The sequence below is a fragment of the Rhinolophus sinicus genome, linkage group LG02 (assembly GCF_036562045.2).
Source record: "Rhinolophus sinicus isolate RSC01 linkage group LG02, ASM3656204v1, whole genome shotgun sequence".
NCBI classification, from domain to species: domain Eukaryota; kingdom Metazoa; phylum Chordata; class Mammalia; order Chiroptera; family Rhinolophidae; genus Rhinolophus; species Rhinolophus sinicus.
Window position 1 is genome coordinate 143827809 of NC_133752.1, and position 26286 is coordinate 143854094.

Consider the following 26286-nt stretch of genomic DNA (forward strand, 5'->3'; position numbering starts at 1 on the left):
TTTATTATGTATTTTTTCAGATCTATATCACTCCTTTCAACCATAAAATTCAGTGTATAGAGTTAGATTCTAAAAGCTTGCCATATAACTATGCATCTATTTTATTATGCAATTAAAAACAAGATTATAAAAATAAACATTTTATGTTCTATTCAAATCACATTTTCTAAGTAATCCTCTCAGTAACAGAGGGGGAAACTTCACACACCCTTTTTTTTCTTTTTACAGTGGAACTTACCTAAAATAGCAAGTCAGGGATATAGGGTTAAGGGCTTGTGAATTTATGCTCCTGTTCAACAAAAATTAATTAACTCCACTCCAGCAACACTAATTTCTAACTCACTAGCATTTTTTCCCCCTATTTCTTCTCCAGCTTTCTCCATTCTCTTTCTCTCTCCTGAAATCCTGCCAATACCCATGTATTAACAATTACCGTGATACTCCAGCCCATAAGGATAAGTCATTTCTTGTTGCTGCACAAGGGTAAAGCAATCAGTTGATTTTTGGCATTGTTATATATTGTGGCAGACAGATTCTAAGGTAGCCCCCCGTTATTTCCATCTCCTGGTATTCATGCTTTTGTGTAATCTCTTCTGCTTCTGACCAATAGAATATGGCAAAGGTGATGGAATGCTACTGCCTTGATTACATTAAATTATATAAGACTCCATCTTGTCAGCAGACTCACTCTAGAAATTCTCCTTGATTATCTGATGAATTAAGTAGCCATATTGGAAAGCCCAGATGGGAGGACCTCTAGGAGCGATGGACCACTTCTAGGAACGATGGGCCACCTCTAGGAACTGAAGATAGCCTCCAGCTGATAGTCATCAAGAAGCTGGGCCTTCTGTCCTACTAATGCAAGGAAATGAATTCTACCAACAACCCGAGTGAGCTTGGAAGTCTTTTCTTCCCCAATCATGCCTCCAGGTGAAAAGCTAGCCTGGCTGACACCTTTATTGCAGTGTCATAGGACCCTAAGGAGTGGACCTAGTTAAGCCATGTCCAGACTCCTAATCCAGAAATTGTAAGATAATAATTGTGTGTTGTTTTAAGTCACTAAATTTGTGGTTAATTTGTTATACAACATGAGAAAACTAGTACATATGTCTGTGTTCCTCTGAAATATTCAACCCAAACACCTCATACTGAAACCTCCCGTTCTTCTGTCTCTTAGTTACTTGACTTCATATAATCCTCCAGACCCTGACTCCCCTTCTTCTTGTCTATGTATTAACTTCCTCTTAGATGCACAACCTTCTATATTCAACTTAGAATCCATGGCTCATCACTTCACCCACTTGCTTGCCACTACCTTCAACACCATGTTTCATTTTCTTCCATAGCAAATACCTGGCAAATCCCCAAACCTAAATAAATCCACCTATTTTTCTTCTCCAGTCTTACCTTGTGGTGATTGAGAAAATCACTCAACTGTACAAATTGGTGCTACTGGAAATTCATGGATGTAGAAACATTTCTTTTATTAAAAAAATCAATAATGTGTGTGCATTTTGCAAAAAAATGTAAAAACGTAACTGACAATGTACCGGATGCAAATTTTAATGAGAACTCTCTCCACTGGTGAATAGTGAAAAGAAAAAAAAGAAAAAAGAGATTTCTTCAGTACTTAGGTAATGCTATTTCAACTATATTTTTAAGTGCTACAAACAATTATTCAGTCATTCCTGATATGACTGGTTTAAGGGGGTGCAGGAAATGGGGATTCCAAGAATCCTTCCTTGTGACTCAGTAGAAGTCATGTCATTGGCTTTCTCTTCTCATTTCAGAAACAGTAAGATTCTTCATGCTATTTGGTCAAAAAATCTACTTTTGATATTGTAATTTGCTTTCACTTAGGGTATTATCAATTAGAATGCTAGTGCCTCCTAAGGGCATAATGGAATTGTTTTAATGGTGTACAGTCCTTGGGGGTGTGAAAGATACAGCTAAACATTTTATCAAATGTATTAGATTGATTTTTGTTATTGTCTTTGCCGTATACTAAAGAAAACTCTCAACTGCTTTTCTTCCCACAGATGTTCCTAAATGCACCATTTCTATATTTTGCTTTTTTCAGATACAGAGAATCCAGAAAGTAGGCAGATAGTATTATTTCAATGGATTCTACCTGTTTTATAATATTAATTTAACCACTAATTAAAAACAATTGCATTAAATAATGAGCATTATATATTCTGGACAGCTGTGTCATCTGAGAACTAGTGTGTGTGTGTTTTTTCAATTCTAAGGGTATGTAATCTTAAAATAAGCAGAAATTTTACATTTTGTTTGTATTTGTAAGTATGGGAAGGAACTTTCTACTTTCTGATTTTTCACTTCCCTAAAATATCTTAAATTATTTCCTCTTCTAGCTTTAGCATTTACTGTTTTACTTTTTTCTCTCTTTCTTTCTAGTAGTTTCACAAAGATAGCCCTAGGATATCTAAATCTAGATACAAAGGATGTTTTATTCTCTATTTTCATAGGAATTATGTTTAGGTGATAATGGGCCCTTAAATAATGTTTAAAAATGAATACCGTGTTTATTTATACATCACTCTAGAGCAAGCTATATGCAAATCTATGAATTCACTTTGGTAATGTACCTGCCAAATTCTGTGAAGTATGTGAAGTTGTTAATTGTAAGTTTCTTTTATTCCCTGTCTATATTCTTTCCATCCTTTCAGCAACCACCTCCTTATACTGTATTTCCCTGAAAATAAGACCTAGCCAGACAATCATCTCTAATGCATCTTTTGGAGCAAAAATTAATATAAGACCCGGTATAATATTATATTATACCTGGTATTATTATATTATATTATATTATATTATATTATATTATATTATATTATATTATATTATATTATATTATACCGGGTCTTATATTATATATGACCTGGTCTTATATTATAGTAAAATAAGACCAGGTCTTATATTAATTTTTACTCCAAAAAGGCACATTAGATCTGATTGTCCGGTTAGGTCATATTTTCGGGGAAACATGGTATCAAAGGAAAAAATGCTATCTGACAGCTAGCTACCAGCCTTGGCTCCTTTCCATAAGAACCCATTCGTTCAACAAATGTCTACTGAATGCTTAATGTATGGAAGACACTGCTAGTAGAGCTGCATTTCTCATCATTATGCTCTTACCTTCTGCCAGGAATAGCTTCCCTCTATGTATTGTGCTTCACCTGGTTTGAATAATTAGCTACTCACCATTCAGGTTTCAAATTGATCAACATTTCCTCTAGGAAGCCATCCTTGACTGAGCTCAGTGACCCTCCCAAGTGATCCCATGGCACTTTTATTTACTCCTTTTGTATAATTCTGTGTTGTGGTTATCTGTTCATTTTGTGACCATGATTGGACTTGTTACACTTTTTTTCAGTTGGGATTCCCCATCCCTAGCAGAGGACCTGACACATCAGTGAGGCTGAATAAACATGGTATCAGAGAGGAAGGGCAGCTCCAATACTATGGGAATCAAAGAAGCAACAGATTAATTTTCCTGGGAAAGTTATAGAAGACTTGGCGACTTGTGAAGGACTTCATGGAATAGATAGAACTTGGAGAGAAGGCATTTCAAATAAAAAGTTGAGCCAATAATGATGTAGGCTTAATAAAATCATGGAACATAGTGTAAATTGGAACCACAACGTTGAATGAAGGCATTCTGGCTTGATTTCCTACAGTCAGATATATTCTTAAAATAGATTGAGGCAAAACCAAAAATAAAGTTCATCAATTCCAAGTTCCATTTAAGATGCTTGTTGTCCCTGTACATTCTCCATGTTTTTCCTCAAACTGCTTTTACTAACCTGATCCCTCTGTTTCAAACGACCTTGCATCCAAATGGTGAATGTCCAGATTTTACCTAGGCAGCAGAGTCTTCTTATATGTCATTTCCTCTATAAAACCCATAACATTAATGATGATGATGATGATAACTGCTAATTATTGAAAACCCATCATGTCCCAGGGACTAGTTTAGGCACATTAAGCACACTTCCAGTAGTCTTATCAACCCCAAAATGGGAATTTTAACCTTCATTTTATAAAATGGGAAAGAGGCTCAGACCTCTGATTAAACAGGAACACAGCTGGTATTCAAACCAAGGTCCACTAACTTCAGTGCCTACACCTTCTCTACTATACCACTTGCTTCCTGGCTTTCCTTCTGGAGCCCATAGCGCCTAATCCATGTCTCAATCATAGCAATGGCCATGTCTCTCTGTGATTATTTTTGTACCATACTAAGGCTCCCTTCTTCAGTGAGCTCCTTACCTTGAACTTCCTGTGTGACCCCACCAATCATCAAGCTGTGCACAAATTATACAAAGTGGTCAATAGATAGTTATTGAATGAAAATACTCCAAAGGTCATTTTTTTAATAAGATCCCAAATTTAGCTGAATTAACAAAGTGCATTGTCATGCAGGGACTCAGCTCCTGCTCCCTGCACAAGAACGTAGGATGTGGTGAGGTCAAAAGGGACACCAATGGAGCCATGGATAGGGGGTTCATACCACTATAGTCTCGCTGGCGGCTGGGTTGGAGACACAGGAAGCAGGCTCCACACGATGCGCAATCTGCCGTCTGCGTCTCTGCCAACCAACGCACCCCCTAGCATAGCCAAGGCAGTTATATTAGTGGCTAATGGCTAACCAGTAACAGCTAACGTAATCAGATGGCCATCTGATTACAGCTGATGGCCATCTACTACCCGAGCCAGCACCTTTCCATGTGAGGCCGAGAGCCTGGAAACTGCTCTCTGGGAATCTGTCCCCACATACAGGAAATTAATTGCTCAAGGTGTTAATTATATTTGAAGTTGAACTCTTCCAAACTGTTTTGTGTTGTTGTTTGTATAGTGGGAGAAAGAAAGAAAGAAAGAGAGAGAGAGAGAGGGAGGGAGGGAGGGAGGGAGGGAGGGAGAAATCCTATCACTGGAATGAGATGCATTATCTTTGGTCACACAGGCTTAGGGGGAAATCATCTTTTATTCTTATTCATAGAAAGAGACATAGCCAATGCCCTTTTCAGAAGGTTTTGGCTTTCACCACAACCCTTCTCTGAAGTTTTGAAAAGAAACCTTGGCTAGTAACCAGCACTCTGATTTCATAAATATAATCAGGAGTAATTGATGATTCTTCCTTCTATATAAGCAGGGAGAAATAAATTCCTACCCTCTAATATATATACTAATTCAAAGCCTCTTGAGTGACCTGCATGCTTAAGTTTTCCTCTTTTGAAATTTAACTAAAGCAATAGAATTTAACCAAATTGACTACATAGCCCAGTTTAAGATTCATTCATCACACAAAAATTAAAGTCAATTTAGTCTCATCAATAGGGCCTCTATTTCAGTTGGCACCAGAAATAACTTTGCATATGTTTGTGAAGTCAGATTTTAGTCATTTCAGCATTTGTTCATATATAGCCTATTTCCCTTTGGATTACATAAGCAAGACAAAACGTATAAAATAAGAACTCAAAGGAAAGCAAGCAGTTTGGATAGTGGAGTGTGTGTGTGTGTGTGTGTGTGTGTGTGTGTGTGTGTACTCTTGTTCCTTGGATTCTGTGGAGCTGATCTGAACAAGTCACTACCGTAGCTTTAAAATGAAACATGAATAAAGCAGCTATAGAGATAGAAGGAAGCTGCTATAACACTGGCCTTTAGTTAGTAAAGATCCAGTCAAAATATTTATATTTTTCTTAGTCCTTGACTTTCTAACATTTTTGATGAGTGTATATTCACAGTATCAATCTTATTTTATAAAGTTAATTGCACAATTTGTAACTCCAGTCTAGTATCCCACCATGCCTATTTCCTCCGAGATCCAGCTGAAAAGAAATGATGAGTTGAAGACATTCATACAAGTTCTTCCTTTGGTCTTGACAGTTTATGTCATTGCTTTGGTCTCAATTTCCCTGTGTCAGCAAAGGAAGAACTACCCTAAAAATGTACCCTAAACACACAATCAGGAAACAATAAGAACACGTTATAAAGATCTGATCATTCCGTGACTGAGGGTTTATGGACTTTTATATGTGATGGGATAGAATAAAATCCCCCTCTCTGATAACGGAGGAGAAACTTGGGTGTCAGAGAGAAACCCGATATGAGAGCCACCCATGTTCTTATATGGCTCTGGCTCAGACATTTTCTGTAAAATCTAAGGGGAGCCTTTCTAATGAAAACCAGGTCAGCAAGAGGCAAATCTTAATTTAATAGGGTCAGATTTTTCATTTTAGAAGAAGGGTCAAAGACATAGGAGGAATATTTATTCCTTCATAGATAGACCTATGTAGTCTTCAGAAGAAAATTAATTCTCACTGTGTTATGTGTTTAGCTTTAGGTAAGTGAAGACCCACAATATCGCAGGTGAATATTTAACCAGGGTTAAAGCGTTAACTACTTATTATGCCTCTCAACTACAAGCCCAACATTTCTTCCCTTTTCTCTGTGGAACAACAATAACGCAAACTTATAATAATAAAAACACAATCAAATTATTCCATTTCTACCTAGTCAAAACTTAAGGAGACAGAGTTTATAGGACACCAAAAGAAAATGGGGACAGGATTATGTTATCCTGTGAAGAAGGGAAGCATACTATGAGAAGGGGGAAAATGGGGCACAAAGATACCAGAAAAGAACAAGCTGGAAGATAAGCCTTCCAGAAAACCTTGATAGAGTCAAGGAACAAGACAGATGGTGACATTTTGTCCCTTTGTTTGGACAAGAAAATTAGTTGTCTAAAGAAAGACAATTCTCACATTTCTGGCACTGTACTGCTCTGGGATAACCACATGAAACATTCTTAAGCCCCCACCAGAGTTTAGTGTTAACTTAGTCTGAAGGAAAAATGGCCAGCATCTGAGTGAAAGTGGGGTAAGATGGTGGAGATGGTAGGTGGGCAGTGGCAACCTCAGCCCCTTATTCATCTGACGGACACTTTATAGATTCTACCCTGTGAGAATTTCCAACCTGCAGATTACTTATCTGCAGTGATTATAAATTTAATTCCCTGACATCCATGACTCAAAACATGGTGAGATAACCCCATAAAGGACAGGAAAGGAAGAGGCTGGCCATAGAGGTGACATGAAGTTTTACCCAGAGACACATCTTAAGTCCCCTATGCCTGAAAAAGAGGAGCCCAAAGAATCATCTTTCATCAATATTTCTGAACTCCATTTACCTAGGAACACAGCTATTTCAGAAAAAAAAAAAAAAAAAAAATGCTGTGACCTACTTGAAAGGTAATCAGAAAACAAGAGCTATTGAAAATTTTTCTAGACTTTTTTTTTAAGTTCTAGACATTTTTTTAAACTAAGGAGGGAACCCTTGCCTCTGTCTGTGTTAAACTTGAAAATTTATATCCCACTCCTCCATTTGAGGCAAGAGGCTCTGTATCCTCCATTGCATCCCACTGATGCATTCTAAGACACAAGAGAGTCAAGCAGTGCCATTTGCCTTAAAGGTTCCCCTTTTCTCTTCTCCTCTCTGGTGTTCATGCCTTCATGAAACCCTAGGTCAAGTTTCCAGCTCGTATGCCCTTAACAAGAACCAGGACCAAGCAGCTATTTGCAGGGCACCAGTGTCAGCTAGAAGACACTTCTGTTATTACTACTTTAAGCATAATTTATATCTAATGATAATCTATATTGATAGAAAACTATTCTTATCTACTACTTATTAACATCATGAGGGCACAATATTTGAAGGAAGGTTTAATGAAACAAAATAATCAAGGTATACCTTATATGCTTAGTATACTAATGTAAATTAATTTTAATCACTGTAGACCTTAATCCAATCTTAGTTTCATCTTTTCTGTAGAACAAAGACCTCAGTTCCATGCTCACTTCAGTGTGGAAGCACTTCTGTGTTCACTGAGGCTTATTCCTGAAGTACTAGGCAGACCTCTTCCAACCCTTGTCCCAAGTACCCAGGGGGGTACTTTCATTAATTTTTAACAATATATGATAGAAGGGTACCCAGCCCTGCATTGATACTCTGCTATTTGATAACTTAAAAATGTATTTTCTACTCTTCTGCGCCGTTCACCTGCTCCAAATCAAAGACAGTCATCTCTTCCCAATGGAAACTTCTGGGCTTCTCCTCCTAACTCCAGGCCCCCAAACCTCATATCAGCTGCAAAGACCTGAATCACTGAATCTCTGGAATATCTCTCTTCATTTGTTCTGATTCAGGTCTGATTGTTAGTAGAAGAGCAACATAAATACCTAATGCTAAATAGAACAGAAGTCATAAAAAATGTACTAAGTACATGTTTCCTGTCACATCCTTTATTCCCTTTCATTAATAAGTTTAAAAAATCCAAGTCTTCTGCATTAACCAGAAAATGGCCTGGCTGCTTCCTGACAACTTACCTAGCAGGGACACAGAATCCCAATGGCTGCTCTTTTAGATTTCTTCTAAAATACATTTTGACTTTGTCTCCCTCTATTTTTTACCCCATCATTTCTCACCTTTCCCAAACAAAAATCCTTGAGCTATGTGCAGTTATAGGACTTTTAGATACCACACGTGAATTTAATAGCATTTTTCCTGATATCTATAAATATTTGTATCTGTATCAGTAGATCATAGTTTGGATACTAATAAAGAAAAAATAACCTAAGTATTTCCCTCTGTGTGAAGGTTAGCAAGGTAACACATGTAAAAAGGCATTTAATTAATGAATTTCTGTCATAATAGCAATCAAGGCCATCTATCTAGTGCTCTTTCCATTAGCATATACCGCCCTACTCATAACTATCATGCATCTTAGATTGTAAGCACTCTCTCCATTTCCATGACTGACTACTCGGGGAAATTTGCTTGTCAATACAGTAATTGTAACATGATGATAACATTTTCCACAGTTAGATTTAATGTCATATATATATATCAAAGATATGGATCCTGTCAGAACCAGTGAATCCATTCAAAAAATGTGCTAGTAATACACAAGACCAGGAAGCTGGGACAATAGTCACAGTTATATGAAACTGATAGACAAGAAAGTGTGTCGAGCCAGACCACACTGGGCTCAGTAAGGCAATATAACTACAGAATAACTCTTTGTCAGGTGTTCTTCAAATACAAATGCTTGGGAACCATAACAATGATGGAAGCGAGTCAGAATTATAGTTCAAGCCTATGAGCACTAATTTGAATATAATAGAAAAAAAATCGATTATTTATTTTAGAATCCTTCACCATATCGTTTCATGGAGCTTTGCTTTGGGAAACTGAAACATAAGATCTGGCCCACCGCACTTGCCCTGAAAATGCCCAAGAGGAACGGTGCCTTCCCAAATAGCCCAGCTTATGCTGGGGTAGAGGAGCTCAGGCAGAGTTCCTGGTTTTATAAGAATTTCAACTGGACAATAGACCACATGTAATTAAAAACATAAAATTGTGTACTACCAAATAAACGTCCCTCCCTACCACTGCCCCAGCCCAAGCTCCCTACATAAGGGACAAACTGACCACTGCTTGGGATCAGAAGTGAGGAAAGAGCAGGGGAGATGTTTGCATCTGCATCACAGAGACACATAATATAAAACTTCAATTAACTTAAACTCAGCTGGATACTTCCTCTCTTACCATTTTTTTCTACTTCGTGATCCAGCAGTCCACTTCAACAGTCACTTTAAGCACAAAAGTGGTAAATACACTCATAGAAAGAATGTAACTTTTTAAAACAACAAATCAGGGAGTACATTCTTGGATCTATGCACCTTGGGCCCAATTTCCTACACATTCTCTATTTTCACATTGACAATTTATGTTCAGATTAATGACATCCAAAGTGTTGCAAGATCTTCAATCTTTAAAAAAAGATTCAATATTGTCATGAAACTCTATTCGCTAAATGATGAAGCATGTTTAAAACTTTCAAATTAAAAACAGCTTTTTTTTAATCTCTTGGTAAGCAAAAATTTTAATTAACCAAGAGTTCACTCTTGCAGCATTTTTATTGATCGTTGCGTTACTTTATAAGTGATTTGGAAATTATCCATTCTTTGGTATAATCCATGTGTCTCTTCCCCTTCATTTAAGTAATCAAAAATTGTCTGCATCCAAAAATGAACTTACACAATTTTAAACAAATAGTTAATATATGAAAGTGTTCGGTTTTCAGAAATTTTGAGCTCAAGTCCCAGAGAGAAAAACTCTCAAAAGGTGTTTTCCAATAAGTTCCAAATCCAATATAATTTCCTTTCAGAATCGATTTCATAAAAATGTGACTCAGTCCATCCTTGAAGAATCTTCATAAACCCTCAAATAACATTGTCCACTCCAAATTCCATCAGCGTATTAAATGTCAGCCTTAAAAGAAAAGCAGTGTGAGCATTGATTGAGATCTTAAATGATAAATAATATGAAATGATAAGCTATGGTTGTCAAATTAGATATCATTCAGTAATCCTATCTATTGTGCATTTAATATGTCGCTGCCTGATTTATAATATATATTATCAACAAAAGAGCCTCATTTTATAAACCACATACAATCATCAGACATGTCAATTTATAAGCACAGCTTGAGTATACCATTAGAGAAAAGCAGAATACACTGAAACCCTCCATTAACAAAACTTTGCTGTGCTCTAGTTTTATGAGAGAAGCCAATCACATGAAACCTCAAGGAGCAAGCATTTTAAAATTCATTAAATCCTAGGGTTCCACACACATTAAGGCCAAATACCTACATCAATGGTTCTTAATCAATTTTTTTCAGAAATAGAAAAGTTGTGTGTGTTTTATTTTCCAAATAAAACTAAAGGAGAGGAATTATTGCAGTTAAGGGGAGGCACGTAGGGTGGGGAAGAAGGAGTTAGTTTCAGAGCTCTGCCCACTTCTACCTTATGGATCAGTCAGATAAGGCTGGGATATGCTGTGGTATCGAGAGATCCCAAAATCTCAGCGGCTTAAGATAGCAAAATTTTATGTCTTACCTATGCAGGCTGCAGAGGCCTCATCTTGACACTTGCTCTGATTATTACCATGGAAGGAGAAGAGTAAACTAGATATGCAAGCCTGGCAATTCTGTTTCTATTTCTTTGGCCAAAGAAAGTACATAGACAAGTCTAATCTTAAAGTGGTAGAAAGTATAATCCATCCAGGGAATAAGATAGTGATGGACAGGAATCATGACTGACATATGTCAACTAGCAATGTGAAAACTATAATGCAGTTCAAAGCCATTGCCCTCCATGTCTTTACTTAGTGTTATTCAGACAAGGCATTGCAAGATGCAAATTGATCAAGAATAAAATTATTTCTTCTGTATGATAGATATATTAGGAAAGTTAAATGGATTCGTGTATTAAGGAAAGATCTTAACAGGATTTTCAGAATACCCCTTCAGTAAGCTGGAAAATTCAATTAACCAGAACACAATTTCCCAAATATATCATCTAACTTGCACTTATCTCTTTTACATTTTAAATAAGCGTCAGCATGCTTGACATAAAACAACCTTCAAAAATTACAAGAGAACTAATACTTCCTCATCTCCTCTTTTCTACTCTGTCAACCTAGTTGTATGGCCAAAAACCAGAAGCAAGTGAAAAAGATTTAAAGAGCATAAGTGAAAACAATTTCAATGGCCATCTATGTTATATAATAGCTATTGCCACCCTTGGGTGACTATTGATTTAAAAATGTGTGTAAAATTGATTGAGGTTATCAGTTTATAAAGTATGATTACTAGCCTTACTGACCCTCATCCTTTTTCTATCACACAGTGGACATAAGATTAGAGGCAACAAGAATGATCAAAGAACTTCCAAAAGCAGCAGTAAAAAAAGTGACAACTAACTACAAAAGACAGGTGGAAAACTATCTAGACAAACACCTCCATCCATAAGGGGTGAATAGTCTACAGTTAGCAATCCACCCTCTGTGTACAGGGCAACCTAACAATTAATGTTGATAAAGATCACTCTAAGTCATGAACAAAATATTGAAACTATAATGATCTTGGGTGCATCACTTAGCCTCATTAGTGTTCGGTTTTATTATCTAAAAATAAGGGAGGAGGAATAACTGATCTCTGGTCATTTTGTGATTCTATGAGGCTATAAACAACTAATCATCGCTAACAAATAGGAACTAGAAACCTAAAGAAAAATAAAATAAAAAAAGAAACTGAAATAGGGTAAGGAATTAGGCAAGGAGAAAAATCTATGAAGCATGCTGTTAAATGTTTATATGATTAAATAGGCTAAAAATACAGTGCATTAGTCATAAGGATTTTGGTTGCAAATAAAAGAAACCCAGCACAAACCAGCTAAAATAAAGAAATGTATTAGTTCTCATCCCTGGAAAGGGGGTTGGAGGTTTGGTTTGAGCCAGTACCACAAAAATGTCCACAAGGAAACCCAACCTCTGGCTGTCTCTACACTCTGTCTTCCATAATGTCTAGCTCATCCTAAAGCTACAACCGTCTTGGGTGCAATATGGCTGCCAACAAATTCCAGGGTTACATGCTGTTTTGTCCACATCCAACATGAAAGAAATGGCATCTCTAGTTCAGCCTTCAATAAAAAAAGACCTGAGATTCACTGCAATTAGTCCAGACTGGGTCTCACATTTGTTCTTGAACCAAACATTGCAGTCAGATTATAGAGAGTGCTGATTGTCCAACTGATTAAGGACCCACTTGAGAAGCTTACAAAGGGATGACCTTCCCAGGATGCATACAGGCAACAAGGGGAAGGGTAGATAACCAAATAAAAAGGAGGAGTACTGGCAAGAAGAGGAAAACGGTGGCTGGCCAATAATAAGCAAATGTCCACTATATATAGATGGAAGCAAGATAGGAAAGGAGCAATTTAAGAAGTTGTTTTAATTTATTGGGAAAATACTTAAGTTTAGCAAAACAGTGTGAGAGACACTAACTAGTAGGGTGATACAGAGCAGGTAATACATAGTCCCTGCCTTCCAAGTAACTTACAATCGAATGGAGAAGATGTAAATAGTTGGTTAATATAAGGCAGGATAAATTCACTCGTGTGGTTGCAGAAATACAAGGCGAGGGATAAGGGAATAACTTTAAAAGCTCTAAGTTTCCAAACAAGCAAAGCCTAACAAAGCACATCACAGACTATTTAGAGTATCAGTGAGACAACCATTTACACTTCCCAGAACATAAATAACATTTCCAAAAAGTAAAATGAGGCATAGATCATGTCCAGCTATTAAAGTTCAACAGGACTGTCACAAAGGGTAAAAACTTGTCAGCTTATTTTGATCCTCAGAAAGACACTAAAACAAGTACTAAACAATTTCCAAAATCCTAAGCAAAGAACTTAAGAGTCAGGCCTCTTCCCCACTACTTCCATACTCTTGATGAACCTCAGTCATTGGAGTCCTAGAAACCAAGGCTTTGGGCACGTGGAGGACTTCCGTGCAAATCCAGCAAACATTTTTGAGCACCTACTATGTCACAGGCAGCTAAGAATAGCCCAGTGGCAGGGAGATAAATATATACAGATCATCTCTATAGAATGTTTTGAAGCAAGTTTTGAAATAGCGGGAGTGTGACTAACAAAACACTGGCCCCCACCACCTCCACTTTCACCCCGAGCAAACATCCAACTTCAGTTGTCTTCTTAACTAGGGGAACATTCCATTTATACCATACTTTTAATTCCCCACCTTCCAAAAATTCCAACAAAATGACCAACAGAATACCAAACTTGGGGAAATTCTGCATAATTGCTAGAAACTAAAGAACATTGTATCCACATGACAGAAACATCGGGAAATTTTTGCTGGATATTGTGCAGACAAAACCAGATTGGCGCAAGCACCAACCTAGCCCACAACTCCTTGTGTGAGAAGAAATTATTGGCCAGGAATGTAACTGGAGATGTGTCCATGAGAAGCCCTAAATCTGAAATGTATAAACCACCTTCCATAAAGATACACAGAGAAAAATCACAGGATATATGTAACAGTTCAGAAGAAGGGCATCATGCTAAGAAATCAAAGCAATGTCCTCCAATGAACTAGAAAAACTAAAAGAAAACTTTACAAATCTATCATTTGTATCAACAATAATCAAAGAAACATTGTGTTCCAAACACTAGGACAGGTAGCCATTCGAAAGGGGTTTCTAAAATAATAAGAGAACTCATATAATGAAAACCATGAAGTCCAAATTAAATACTACAGTGGAAACGTAAACAATACATCTGCTATTTCAAAAAAGTAAACGTGAAAAAAGAGAGATTAACAGATAAGAGGCAAGGAAGATAGATCCTAAAGATCCAATTCATTATAGTAAGAACTCCAGAAGGAGAGAACAGAGAAGAAACAAAAACCAAGAAATAATAGAACTTTCTGGAGCTGAAGAATAGACCGAGTAATCACATTAAAACATTTTACCAAGTAGCAGACATAATTTGTTAACGGATATTGTATTATTTTGCTAGGGCCGTCATAACAAAATTCTACAGACTGGGTGACTTCAACAACAGAAATTTATTTCTCACAGTTCTGGAGGCTATAAGCCCATGATCAAGGTGTTGGCAGGTTTGCTTTCTTCTGAGACCTGTTTCCTCAGCTGGCACTCTTGTAGCTGTGTCCTCATATGGATTTTATGCATTCACATATCTGGTGCCTCTTTGTGTGTCCAAATATCCTCTTTGGATAAGGACACCAGTCAGACTGGATGAGGGCCACCTCACAGCCTCATTTTAACTTAATGCCATCTTTAAAGGTCGTATCTCCAAATATAGTCACATTCTGAGGTACTAGGGGTTATGGTTTCAACACCTGAATTGGGGGAGAGGGGACACAATTCAGGTCATAACAGATACCAAAACCAAGATGTGTCCTGGTCATTTCTTTTTTATTTTTTTTGTTGTTTGTTGTTGTTTTTAACGACATTATCAGAGCAGAAAAAACAAGTAACGAAAACAATAAAATCAAGCTAATTTAGGTTTTTCATGTACATTGTTAAGCACCAGAAGTTTTCACTGGAAAAAAAGCCTGCAGGATTTTGTAGGGAAAAACGTCTTATCCAAAGAGTCTAGGTACAACCAGAATAACAGAAAGACATTCTCAGACATAAAAAGGGTAGAATGTATAACACCCATGCACACTTTCCAAAAATAATTACTTCAAAAATAAAAATAAGAAACTCACAGATTGGACAGTTGTAGTATTATTTAAAAAATTCTAATTGAGGTGGCCAGATGGCTCAGTTGGTTAAAGCGTGAGCTCTGAACAGCAGAGTTGCCGGTTTGATTCCTACATGGGCCAGTGAGCTGCACCCTAAACAACTAGATTGATGACAATGAGCTGCCAGTGGGGTGGCCAGAGGGGCAGCCAGATGGCTCAGTTGGTTAGAGTGTGAGGTCTCAACACGGTTGCTGGTTTAATTCCCGCATGGGATGGTGGGCTGTGCCCCCTGCAACTAAAGATTGAAAATGGTGACTGGACTTGGAGCTGAGCTGCGCCCTCCACAACTAGACTGAAGGACAACGACTTGGAGCTGATAGGCCCTGGAGAAACACACTGTTCCCCAATATTCCCCCCCAAAAAAAGTTAAAAAAAATTCTAATCAGTAATAAAGCCATCTAAATAATTGTAGATACAGTGTCATAAAATGTAATTTAATTTTTAAAATAAGTCCTTAAATAAAATAGCCATGATATAAATATGTAAACTAAAAATTTGCATCTAACATACCAGATCATAACAAGGAAACCTAGAAGAGGGAAATAAAAGAATGCTAAATGAGTGAACAACTGATTTAAATATATTGTAATTAATGACATATACATTAGTTATATTGAATGAAAAAAAAGATAAAACCTTTTAAAATTATTGGAGTAGCAAAGAAAAATATGCCATATGGCAAGAAAAAAGAATTCTTAAAGGAAGAACAAAAACCCAAAAAGTATAAAGTAAAATTACAGTGAACCAAACCTACCACTTGAAGTAATAAATATGAATGGATTAAACTTCTTCATTAAGACCCAATAAGAAATCCAATAAGGGTTTCTTCTTCCTGCTTTTCTTTAGTTTCCAAATTGACTTCAATAAAGATGTTTTAATTTTATAATTATAAAAGTGACAAATATTGTCACAAAATATAGAAAAAGAATACTAACTAGACAATGGAGTCTGTTTTGACATACCCAAAGATTGTATTAATAAATTTGCCCATTGTTGCCATGTCAACTAGATGCTGGTGGGGACCACACTGCACAAGCTCAGACTGCCCCTTCCAAGGCAAACTGCCCCATCCACAATCCCTCTAAAGGATCCTTGCTCTGCTTTGACACTTACTGTCTCCCCTCCCTCCTCAGCTCTCCGGCCAGAGTGACTTACCCAAGATCAGCCAGTCCACCGGCTTGCTTATGGCCTGGTGGTAAAAGGTGAGCTTGAGCAAGTAGATTCCCTCTCTGGAACTATTGGAGCTGGAAGTATGGGAAGAGAAGTCAGTCAGCGGTGAGAGCCAGAGTCACAGGGCTCCTGACAGCTCCCTGGGTATTTCAGTAACAAATTCTCCCTTTTCCAGGGGCAACTTGAACAGCAATCTGTGCCAGCAACCAAAAGAGCTGAATCAAAATATGATGGGAAAGTGGAAGAGCCCACTAATTAAGTGATCTGCTCCACATCAAATTTAAAATTTACTGAATTGACTGAGTTGATTCATTTTTTAGCACATTGTGAGGATGTGATTTTTACTCCATACTGAACAGTTACTTATTAGAGTTCTGCCTAATAAAATACGCCAAGGAACTCTGTGTTAAAATTGTTTAGATAGAGTAACTAAAACAATTAACAAGTTGCTTAGTGTTTTCACATCTATCTGACTGAACACGCACTTTCCTCTCTCCATAGATAAAATCTATACTGTCATTTTTATTCAGGTAAACACTTTTCAGGTCTGTGCCTGTTGCAAATTTCTCATACTCTCTTTTGGGTTAAAGGGATGATAATACACTGAACTTAATCCCTTACAATAAAAACTTTGCCTTATGTTTCATGATATCTGAGTGTTTTTAAAATGGTAGTGTATACCGTGTTTACCCAAAAATAAGACCTAGCCGGACAATCAACTCTAATGTGTCTTTTGGAGCAAACGTTAATACACGACCCGGTCTTAATTTACTATAATATAACACCAGGTCTTATATAATACAATATAATATGAGACCGGGTCTTATATTAATGTTTGCTCCAAAGGACACATTAGAGCTGATTGTACGGCTAGGTCTTATATGCAGGGAAACACGGTAGTTAATGTTTTTCAGAATCAGCCATCATTGTCATGTTTCTTATTGGCTGTAGATATGATCATTAAAATGAAATAAAGTACTTGAAGTCTATGTTTGCTTGAGGCCTTGCCAGTGTACCATGTAGAACCTGTTTGTTAAGGCAAAATTCTGTAAGGGGTGCTGTCTTCCTAGAATGACTGGACTCACCTTATGTTTTATTCATTCAACAAATACATGAATATGTGCACAAGTGAATGAAAGACAAATTTAATAAATAAGTAGATAAAGGAATATTAAAATGAAATGAAAACTTTACCTTTCAGTTAAACAATTACAGAAACAGTGGATTACTGTTTCTGAAGTATTAATGAAATTAATTTCTAACTCCTCAAATTGGATATAGTAGAGGGGGAAAAGGCTTCGATAGAAGAAGGTAAAAGGTAGTCTCCCTTTTAGTTAAATATTTTCCCTTCTCAGTTTATGCTGACCCTTTTCTGTATGTTTCACATTGTTCTGGTCAAGAATATTTGCTTCTTAGTACTTCAAAGCCTATGTTACCAATAATAGAAAAAGTTTCTCCTTATGCACTCACTCAGTGTGCACTATAAACAGAGTCTTTAGCAACGGCACTTGTAAAAAGAGATTCTTTCATTAAGTAATTTCCAAAATGCCAACTGTGTCCTTAATTTATTTCTCTAGGAATTGTTTTTCTTTCTGTTTCATGTTGTCATAGTACTGTCTTCGCTTGCATTCTCTCTCTCTCTCTCTCTCTCTCTCTCTCTCTCTCTCTCTCTCTCGTATATTTTCATGCCATAGCAAAAGAATGAGATTTTATATTCAGGTGCTTTTTTCCGAGCAGAAAACAACTTCTCCTGTTGGATGAAAACATAGTCACCTTATCACATTCTCTGCATTTCCATTAAACATTCACTCCCCCTGAATTAGCTGCTCAGGTTGACTGTATAACTGTTTCAGTATTGATATTTGAGTGTTTTCATTCTACCATTCAGCCTTTTGATAAAAATTTATCCTGTAATCTATTGTGCCTTTTTGTACCTTATTAAATTAACCTAGAATATTCTTCCGTCATCAACTCTTTGAAAGCAGCAACTTCATAGTACTTAATAGTATCTTTTACATATGTGAATTTAATTAAATTGAAATGTTTGGGAAATGTGGAAAATAGTATAGGGTGTAAAATAAAGTAATCAAAGTATTCAATACGTGGAGAAACACTAGATACATGAAATAATAAAAATATTAATAAATGCAGTCAAAAATATAATTTAACTTCTTATTACATGGATTTAGAGACAGTAAGTGTTAAATCACATCTCTTGAAATGTAACTTCACAGAGTAAAATTCTAATGTAAACACAGTTATTTTTTGGGTTTTGTTTTTGCACTTCAGCTGTATGGTGGGGTCTGATCTCATGGATTGGCCTGGCTAGCCAAGAAATATGAGATAGAAACTGATGCAGGGAAATATCTTGACAATGAGGCCTGCAATGTTAGAAAAAACATTCTGAAATTGAATTGTGACAACTATCAGCTCCTGGGGACATAGAAAATTAGTTTGCTCAAAATTCCAAAAGGCATGCTCCAGTAAGGCGGTTTCAATCAATGCAAAGGAAGGGAGATGGGCTCACTAACCTGCCAGGTCTATTCCCTTCTTTATGCCTCTGAACGTGTCTGAAACACATTAAGAAAACATTTATGTGCCACTTGCCTTGAATGCAAAGGCACACACTGCATCTCCCACACAGTCCATGCAGGACCTTTCATTTTCAAGTTTACAAAGAATAAAATAAAATTAGAGTTTGTCACCTTTAGAGGGAAAGAAAACAGACTCAGTCATCAACGGAGAGTAACCAGAAGCAAGAGTGCGTGCGTGGCAGCCTGTTCTTAGGCACAGCCAGGGATGAGGTTTTTCACACACGACAGGAATGACTTCTAATTGCTCTTGGAAACTTAAACTCTATCGCCTGACTCTGGAGTCATAAAGCCCCACAGACTTTGTTCACAACATCATGGCTTGTGGTGGTTACCCGGCAGTGAACTACATTTCATGGCATCGGCAAGACCACAATAGCCTTTAAGGTCCCCCTCAGCTTGACTTAATCTTAGACAGGTTTCTTCCTGGTTATAGGCCCCTGACCATCCCTTTGCCCTAGTGCATTTATTTTAGAAAAAATGGAATTTTAAATTATTTTTCTGACCCTTTAAGATGTAAATCTTCTACAACCCAGACATGTCTTTCTCAAGGACCTGGAAGTCATCCCTTTAAATGTAATCATCAAGAAAGATAGCACCCCTACATCCCAGTCTCTGTGGGAGGGTAGGCGCCTAATTTCCATAAATGATAATTAATAAACAATTACAATTAATAAACAATGACAATTAGTTAGCCCTAATCACATTGACCAGCCTCTCCCTTAACATCCTCCAGTACTTTGCATTAGCTCATCAAAAGGTAGAAGTGTTTAAAAATCCTTCCACGTTTTGTTTCAGCAGACTTGACTCTCTCTCTCTCTCTCCTATTGCAATAGTTTTGAATAAAGTCTTTTTCCCCTGTTTGATTGACCCAGTGCTATTTTTCTTTTACAAACAATAGTTGAATATCCCATAATCCACTATCCCCGTCTTCCGTATTTTAATAAGATCAACAATATTCCCAGCTGAAAGATTATGTGTTCCAGCCCTCCCTGCAACTGGGTGTGGCCACCTCTGTTCCAGCAGCCATCTTAACCAGAAGTTCTGTGCTCAGAAGTTCAGGCTGAGGAAGAGGGATGACTGAGTCTGGGAGCTTGGTGACCTTGTGGAACTGTCATTAAAGCCTCAACTGCTTATTCCCTACTTCTTTGCATCACAGAGAAATACACTTCTCTGCTTAAGATACTGTGGATTTGGGGCAGTGGGAGGAGGACCTCAAGCTATTTGATAGGATAAACTTTTCAAGCTTCCTCCAAAACCTCAAAAACATCTATTTTACATATATCGTAGGACTTGAAGGGATATTAAAGAAGATCTCATCCTCACTGTCTATTTTACAGATGAGAAAACTGAGGAGACCCAAAGATTGCAATCAGCTTGACTAAAAATCATTCATATAGGCCAACAAATGAAATGCAAATCATCACTTTTTCCCAGGGCCTAGCCTGATGTCTGACTTACTAAACACTTCATATGTGTTTAGTGAGTAAAAGAGCATGTAAACAATTTATTACAATTCAGTATGATAACTGTTATGTTAGACAAAGAAATAAACTGAAGCAGAAGTACAGAGGCATGTGCCACTGATCACTCTACTTGCTAGCCATGTGTATACCATCTTTAAATTTCGAAACTCATGTTTGGAGACATATTTATTTTTAACTCCTTAAGTTAAACTTTTTACTAGCAACTGGGCTTTATGTTAGTGATTCTTATATTGATCCCAGCAGGTAATTTGTCTAACGCACAGAGACTGGCTAAAATATTCAGTGGGCCCAATTATCTCTATAAGAACAGTGCTATCTGAATCCCAGACACCCTTCTTCCTGGGAGTCTGTTGCTCAAAGTCTGTGTGAATTTATGGCAGTGAAATGAAAATACTAAATCTCTCAATTGGATTAGTTCTGCTGTTGCATGTAAACCCACACTGAATGTGCCAAACCAAAGTGTAAATTCTTTCATATGCCAGATTTTCAGTCTTATTGTCAATTGCATTTTAAAATTTACAAATACTTAAAAGTCAAAAACACAATGCAAACTTTTTACTAAGGCATGAGTTATATCAAATTAGAAATCTGTTTTTTTCCCCATTTATTTTCAGAGGTGTTAATATGCAGGAGACACTATAGGGAAGCTGCTTCCAGTCTCTGTTACTTCATTTTTATAGACCTGTTTCCTCATCTATATGACAGTGTCTGACCAGACAAAATGTCAGGTCCTGTCAGCTCTGATAGTCTATGATATTATTATTTAACTTGTACACCATGGAATATGGGGATTGCTTATTTCTCCCTCACATGCCATAGAGAAAAGAAACTTCTGCTCTAATTCCAAGGAAAGAGGGTACAGGAACAAACACTTGGGTTCCCTCTCTCCACTCGCTCACTCAGTCACTCAGTCCCTCAGTCACTCACACAGTCACTCACTCATTTACTCCTCCCAATAGGGGGAGGAGTCATTTACCTGATGGGTAAGGCAAGGAGTATCTGAAATCCACAGGACCCTGTTTACCAAGGGTAAGGTCACAGCATCAAAAATTGCATTAGCCAAGGCTCTTGCTGTCTTGCTGTCTTGGTCATATGAGGTGCCTCATGCTAGGTGCTCTCTGCTTCTCTGCCTCCTCCCTAAAACAGTACCTTTTTTTCACCAGGAGATACAATAATCTCTAGCTTCTCTGCTCAGGACTGCTAGCAAGTTTCAACTGGGGTATGAGATAAGAGGCCAATCCACCCTTGTCTCACTCAGTTTTCCTTGTATAAAGCTAACACTTTAATCCATATTTGATAACTAGTATCCATTATCAGTTATTGATAACACCACATGTAATAATTGTTCCAGAGCAAGTGCCCAAGATGGTATCCTCTGCACTTTCCAGAAAGTCAGGACATGACCCTATCATAGAGAAGGGGATATGACCAAATTCTGGAGAACAATGGCTGGGCCTGGAAATCTGGGCAACATGTGGAAGAGGGAAGAAATTGATACATGGTGAGTCAGGAGAAGGCAAAGAGGAACCAATCTGAGTGTAGTCCATTGTGTGATGATGTCTATATCATTTTCCAACTTTGCCCCAAGGGAATTTACACCAAATATTCACCAATATAATACATTTTAAGAGTAGGGCTAATGAGTAACTTCCATCATCCAGGAATCTGCAAGAAATAGTCAGCTTTTTGTCAGACATCTAAGCGAGGCTGCAGTGGTAGCAGGTGATCTCTGAGCATCATTACGCTGCCCCAGGATGACAAGAAGAAAGATGCCGGAAAGTTGGCCAAAAAAGACAAAGACCCATGAAGAAATCTGGGGGCAACCAAAAAGAAGTGGTCCAAAAGCAAAGACCAGGACAAGCTCAGTAACCTAATCTTGTTTGACAAAACAACACATGACCAACTGTAGGGAAGTTCCCACCTATAAGTTTGTAACACCAGCTGTTGTCTCTCAGACTAAAGACCCGCAGTTCCTTGGCCAGGGCAGCCCTTCAGGAGCTCCTTAGTACGTACAGGGCCTACCGTGTTTCCCCGAAAATAAGACCTAGCTGGACAATCAGCTCTAATGCGTCTTTTGGAGCAAAAATTAATATAAGACCCAGAGTTATTTTACTATAAGACCAAGTCTTATAATATAATATAATATAATATAATATAATATAATATAATATAATACTGGATCTTATACTAATTTTTGCTCCAAAAGACACATTAGAGCTGATTGTCCGGCTAGGCTTATTTTCAGGTAAACACGGTATTAAACTAGTTTCAAAGCACAGAGCTCAAGTCATTTACACCAGAAATACCAAGGGTGGTGGGGATGCCCAAGCTGCTGGTGAACATGCATGAACAACAGGTCATACCCACTGTACATTTTGAAAAATAAAACTATATTAAATCAAAAAAATAAAAAAGAAATAGTCAAACTATGTTTTTCCTTCAGACAGTAAATAGATAAAGGAGTCTGCGACGGTCAGAAAGGAAGCTCTCTCTCCTTCCCCATTCAGCAGTGACAGGAGAGGCTCAGCAGTTAGCCATGTCTCAAAGCAAGTACAGGAGCAGAAGCTATATCTGGGAGGGGCAGATCAAATATGGCGTGTGTGTGTGTGTGTGTGTGTGTGTGTGTGTGAGTGTGTGTGTGTGTACATCTCCCAACAGCGGCAGATGTAAACTTTGAACTCTAAAGACATTACTACTGAACCTAATTGTGGACGACATTATCTTGCCCAGTAGATGTTGTTCTCAATCTAGAGCCACTATTTGCCTTCTGGTTCAAAAGACCACAAATCTGGCCCCACAAAGCTGCATTTTAAAATCCCCAGCTCTTATGCATTCAAGATTGGCCTCTCCTAAGCAAATCTCCCCCACCCTTATTGCAATTCTGTGTTCATATGAATAAGTTGGCCACAAAGTTGCCTCTGCACCAGAGGACAAATTATTGCAACTGAACTGTCATCCCTTGTCTCAGTGGGCATCCAACAAAGTCCAATCCTGTAAATTGCCAGGGAAAATACATCTTCTCTACCCTTGAAATCACTTTCATATTTATACTAGTAAAAGATTAGCCACCAATGAAAAGTTTTTGTCATAGAAATTTGCATCAACAAATCCATTTCCTGTCCTTCCTTTTACACACTTCCTTTGCATTTGTAAAATCTAAGACACAGCTGATGATTTAAAATAAAATTGTATATATGTATATATATATATATATATATATATATATATATATATATATATATATCTATCCTTTTATTCCTATGAAAAGATGCTCTAGAGAGAATAAAATGTGTTGCCTAGTAGCAGAATAGGTAATCTTGTTTGAAAAATAGGCCTTGTGTCTTGTACAGAGGCAGCTGATAAATTAAAACAAAACAGAGGAATTAAGTAAAAGAAGATACATAAGTTAATGCAGCCTAAAGGCAACCTCAGCTTTAATGCCAACAAATTATAACATTTTTACAAGTTTTTCCCTGCTTATTTTACATTTAAAAATGAATAGCTAATATAGCAAAAGCAAGCACCTTCTTGCAAAAACATATATAACAAGGATAAAACAAGTAGACCTCTTTTTTTTCACTAATGAATCAAATTCTAAGCTACAGCAATTAGTAGTCATTGAATAATCAATAGCCAAGACTGATTTGCTTGGACACTTGTGAAACTATTGTGTTTCCCTGAAAATAAGACCTAGCCAGACAATCAGCTCTAATGCGTCTTTTGAAGCAAAAATTAGTAAAATAAGACCGGGTCTTATCTAACATAATATAATATAAGAATGGTCTTATATTAATTTTTGCTCCAAAAGACGCAGTAGAGCTGATTGTCCGGCTAGGTCTTATTTTTGGGGAAACACAGTAGATTTTGACAGCAGGAGTTAGTGTAGTGTGCTAGTGAGAAATCACAAAGAGAGAACTTTGGGTAAATAATGAATCAATGGTTTCATCATGTGTCAACAGAAGCTCAAGATGACTGAGCATGACTAAACAACAGTGACCTGACTTTTTGAAATCCTACAAGAAACAGATCAGCAGTTAACTGACCAAATCTTAACCATAACCTCACATTCTCATGACTGTGATCATTCAGATACATACATCCAATCTCAAAAGATAGACTCTGTTTATAGTCCTCTTCATCATTAGCCCACTTTACCTTTAAGACCTGAGGCTAATTTCTCCCAATGGTGGATGACAGTCAGTAAGTAATGCCTATACGCTCTTGCATTAACATTGTCATCCATTTAAAATGGATCTCACCAATTAATTTTGAAGCCTTGTGGCCCCAAAGTTATAGAACAGAGGTTCTCTTAACCAAGCCTCCCCAGGAGCAACCCTGCAGCCCCTTTTGGAAATAGAGTTATGAAGTATAAAACTCTTATTTTATTTTCTACTTGAAAAGTAGGGAGAAAATATTTGAGGGCTGAGTTTCATTAAGTAAATACAGAGTGGTTTAAGATTCCAGAAAGCAGTGCAATGCAGTTTTAAGTACTGTTTTACATGTCAATAAATGATGAAAGCTAAATTTTTTAGGGCCATTTTCTAGGAAATCTACAGTTATATGACAATTCAGTTACTCAATTACTTTTCCATTGGAATGGAATACTTTCTGAAGTATATGTCTTATCTCTATCACTGAAAAGAAGTAGATAAAATTTGCCTACCCAATAGTTTTCCCAGTCACTCTCCTCTGGCCGGTTCCTCCATTGCAGTCATTGCCTTCTGTGTCACCATTACTCTTCCACATCTGATACTGAGGGAAAGAGAAGAGATCAAACTAATGTCTAGCCAATCACAATCCATGACCTCTTCGGGCCAACTGAGAAAATCCACCCAGAGCAAAATCCTTCTGGCACCCGGAACTTTAACTTAGGGAGTAGCACTTAGACATGCTGGATAGCACCTTGCAACTTGAAACAGATGTTGTTGGCAACAATCACTTGTCTATCCATATCTCCCACCCTTTAATTGTAGCTGGAGACCCCAGATGTCACTCCAAAGAAAGCATGTAAATGTCAGCTGGGCCACATTCTCTGTGTCAGATATACACCAGGCCCACCCTCCCATCTGGACCCAAGGCTCATTTCTCTCATATATTTGGTTCTATGATTCTCCTGAATTCACATCCAGATTCTCAACATCAGCATCGAGAGCTTCTCTTTGTGACCAGTTTGAACTCTGATATGACTTACTCTCCTCTAACCTGATAGCCTCCTCTATCCTACTCAACGTCACCCCTAGCCGTGCAGGCTAGCCCCCTCTCTCTACTGTCCCTCCAGAAGCGAAGGAGTGCGCCTTTCCTGCCTGAGTTCCTAAACATCACATCTGCACGGATTCTCTGTCACTGTGCTCCACCTGCCTGCTTGTGGAATACTCATCAGTTTCTTCAGCTGCAGAGGGACTTCCTACCTAGGCTATACCCTTTGGAGCTTATGATTGAATGGGGAAAGCCAAATGCCAGCCAATGTTAGCAGCTAAATCTATTTCCTCCCCACACCCCACCCCCAGTGACTGCCCTACTCCTGCAATTGGATAGTCACATGTCTTATTTATATCTTCTTCCTTCCCCATCCCAAGTGTATTCCCTTCCACTTAGTTTGTCACACCTTTCATAGTTATCAGGCCATTCTTGGCTCTTTCTGTGAAAACAACTGCTCTTAAAATGATACGGATTTCAGGGAATTGAGCAGTAGTCAAGAAGTTGGACATCTTTTCTTATCATAAGTTTAGCTATCAATGGCACTTCACTGTTTCATTTAAAGTACTAGTTTTCTAGGACATCAAACACATGCATATTCATCAGCTGCTATTTATATG

General features: G+C 37.6%; 1 pseudogene; it reads left to right on the forward strand.

Moving 5' to 3' along the window:
* The window catches only part of LOC109452921 (small ribosomal subunit protein eS25), a 47785-nt pseudogene extending 24966 nt beyond the window's left edge, over window positions 1–22819 (forward strand).
* The last annotated feature ends 3467 nt before the right edge of the window (window positions 22820–26286 follow it).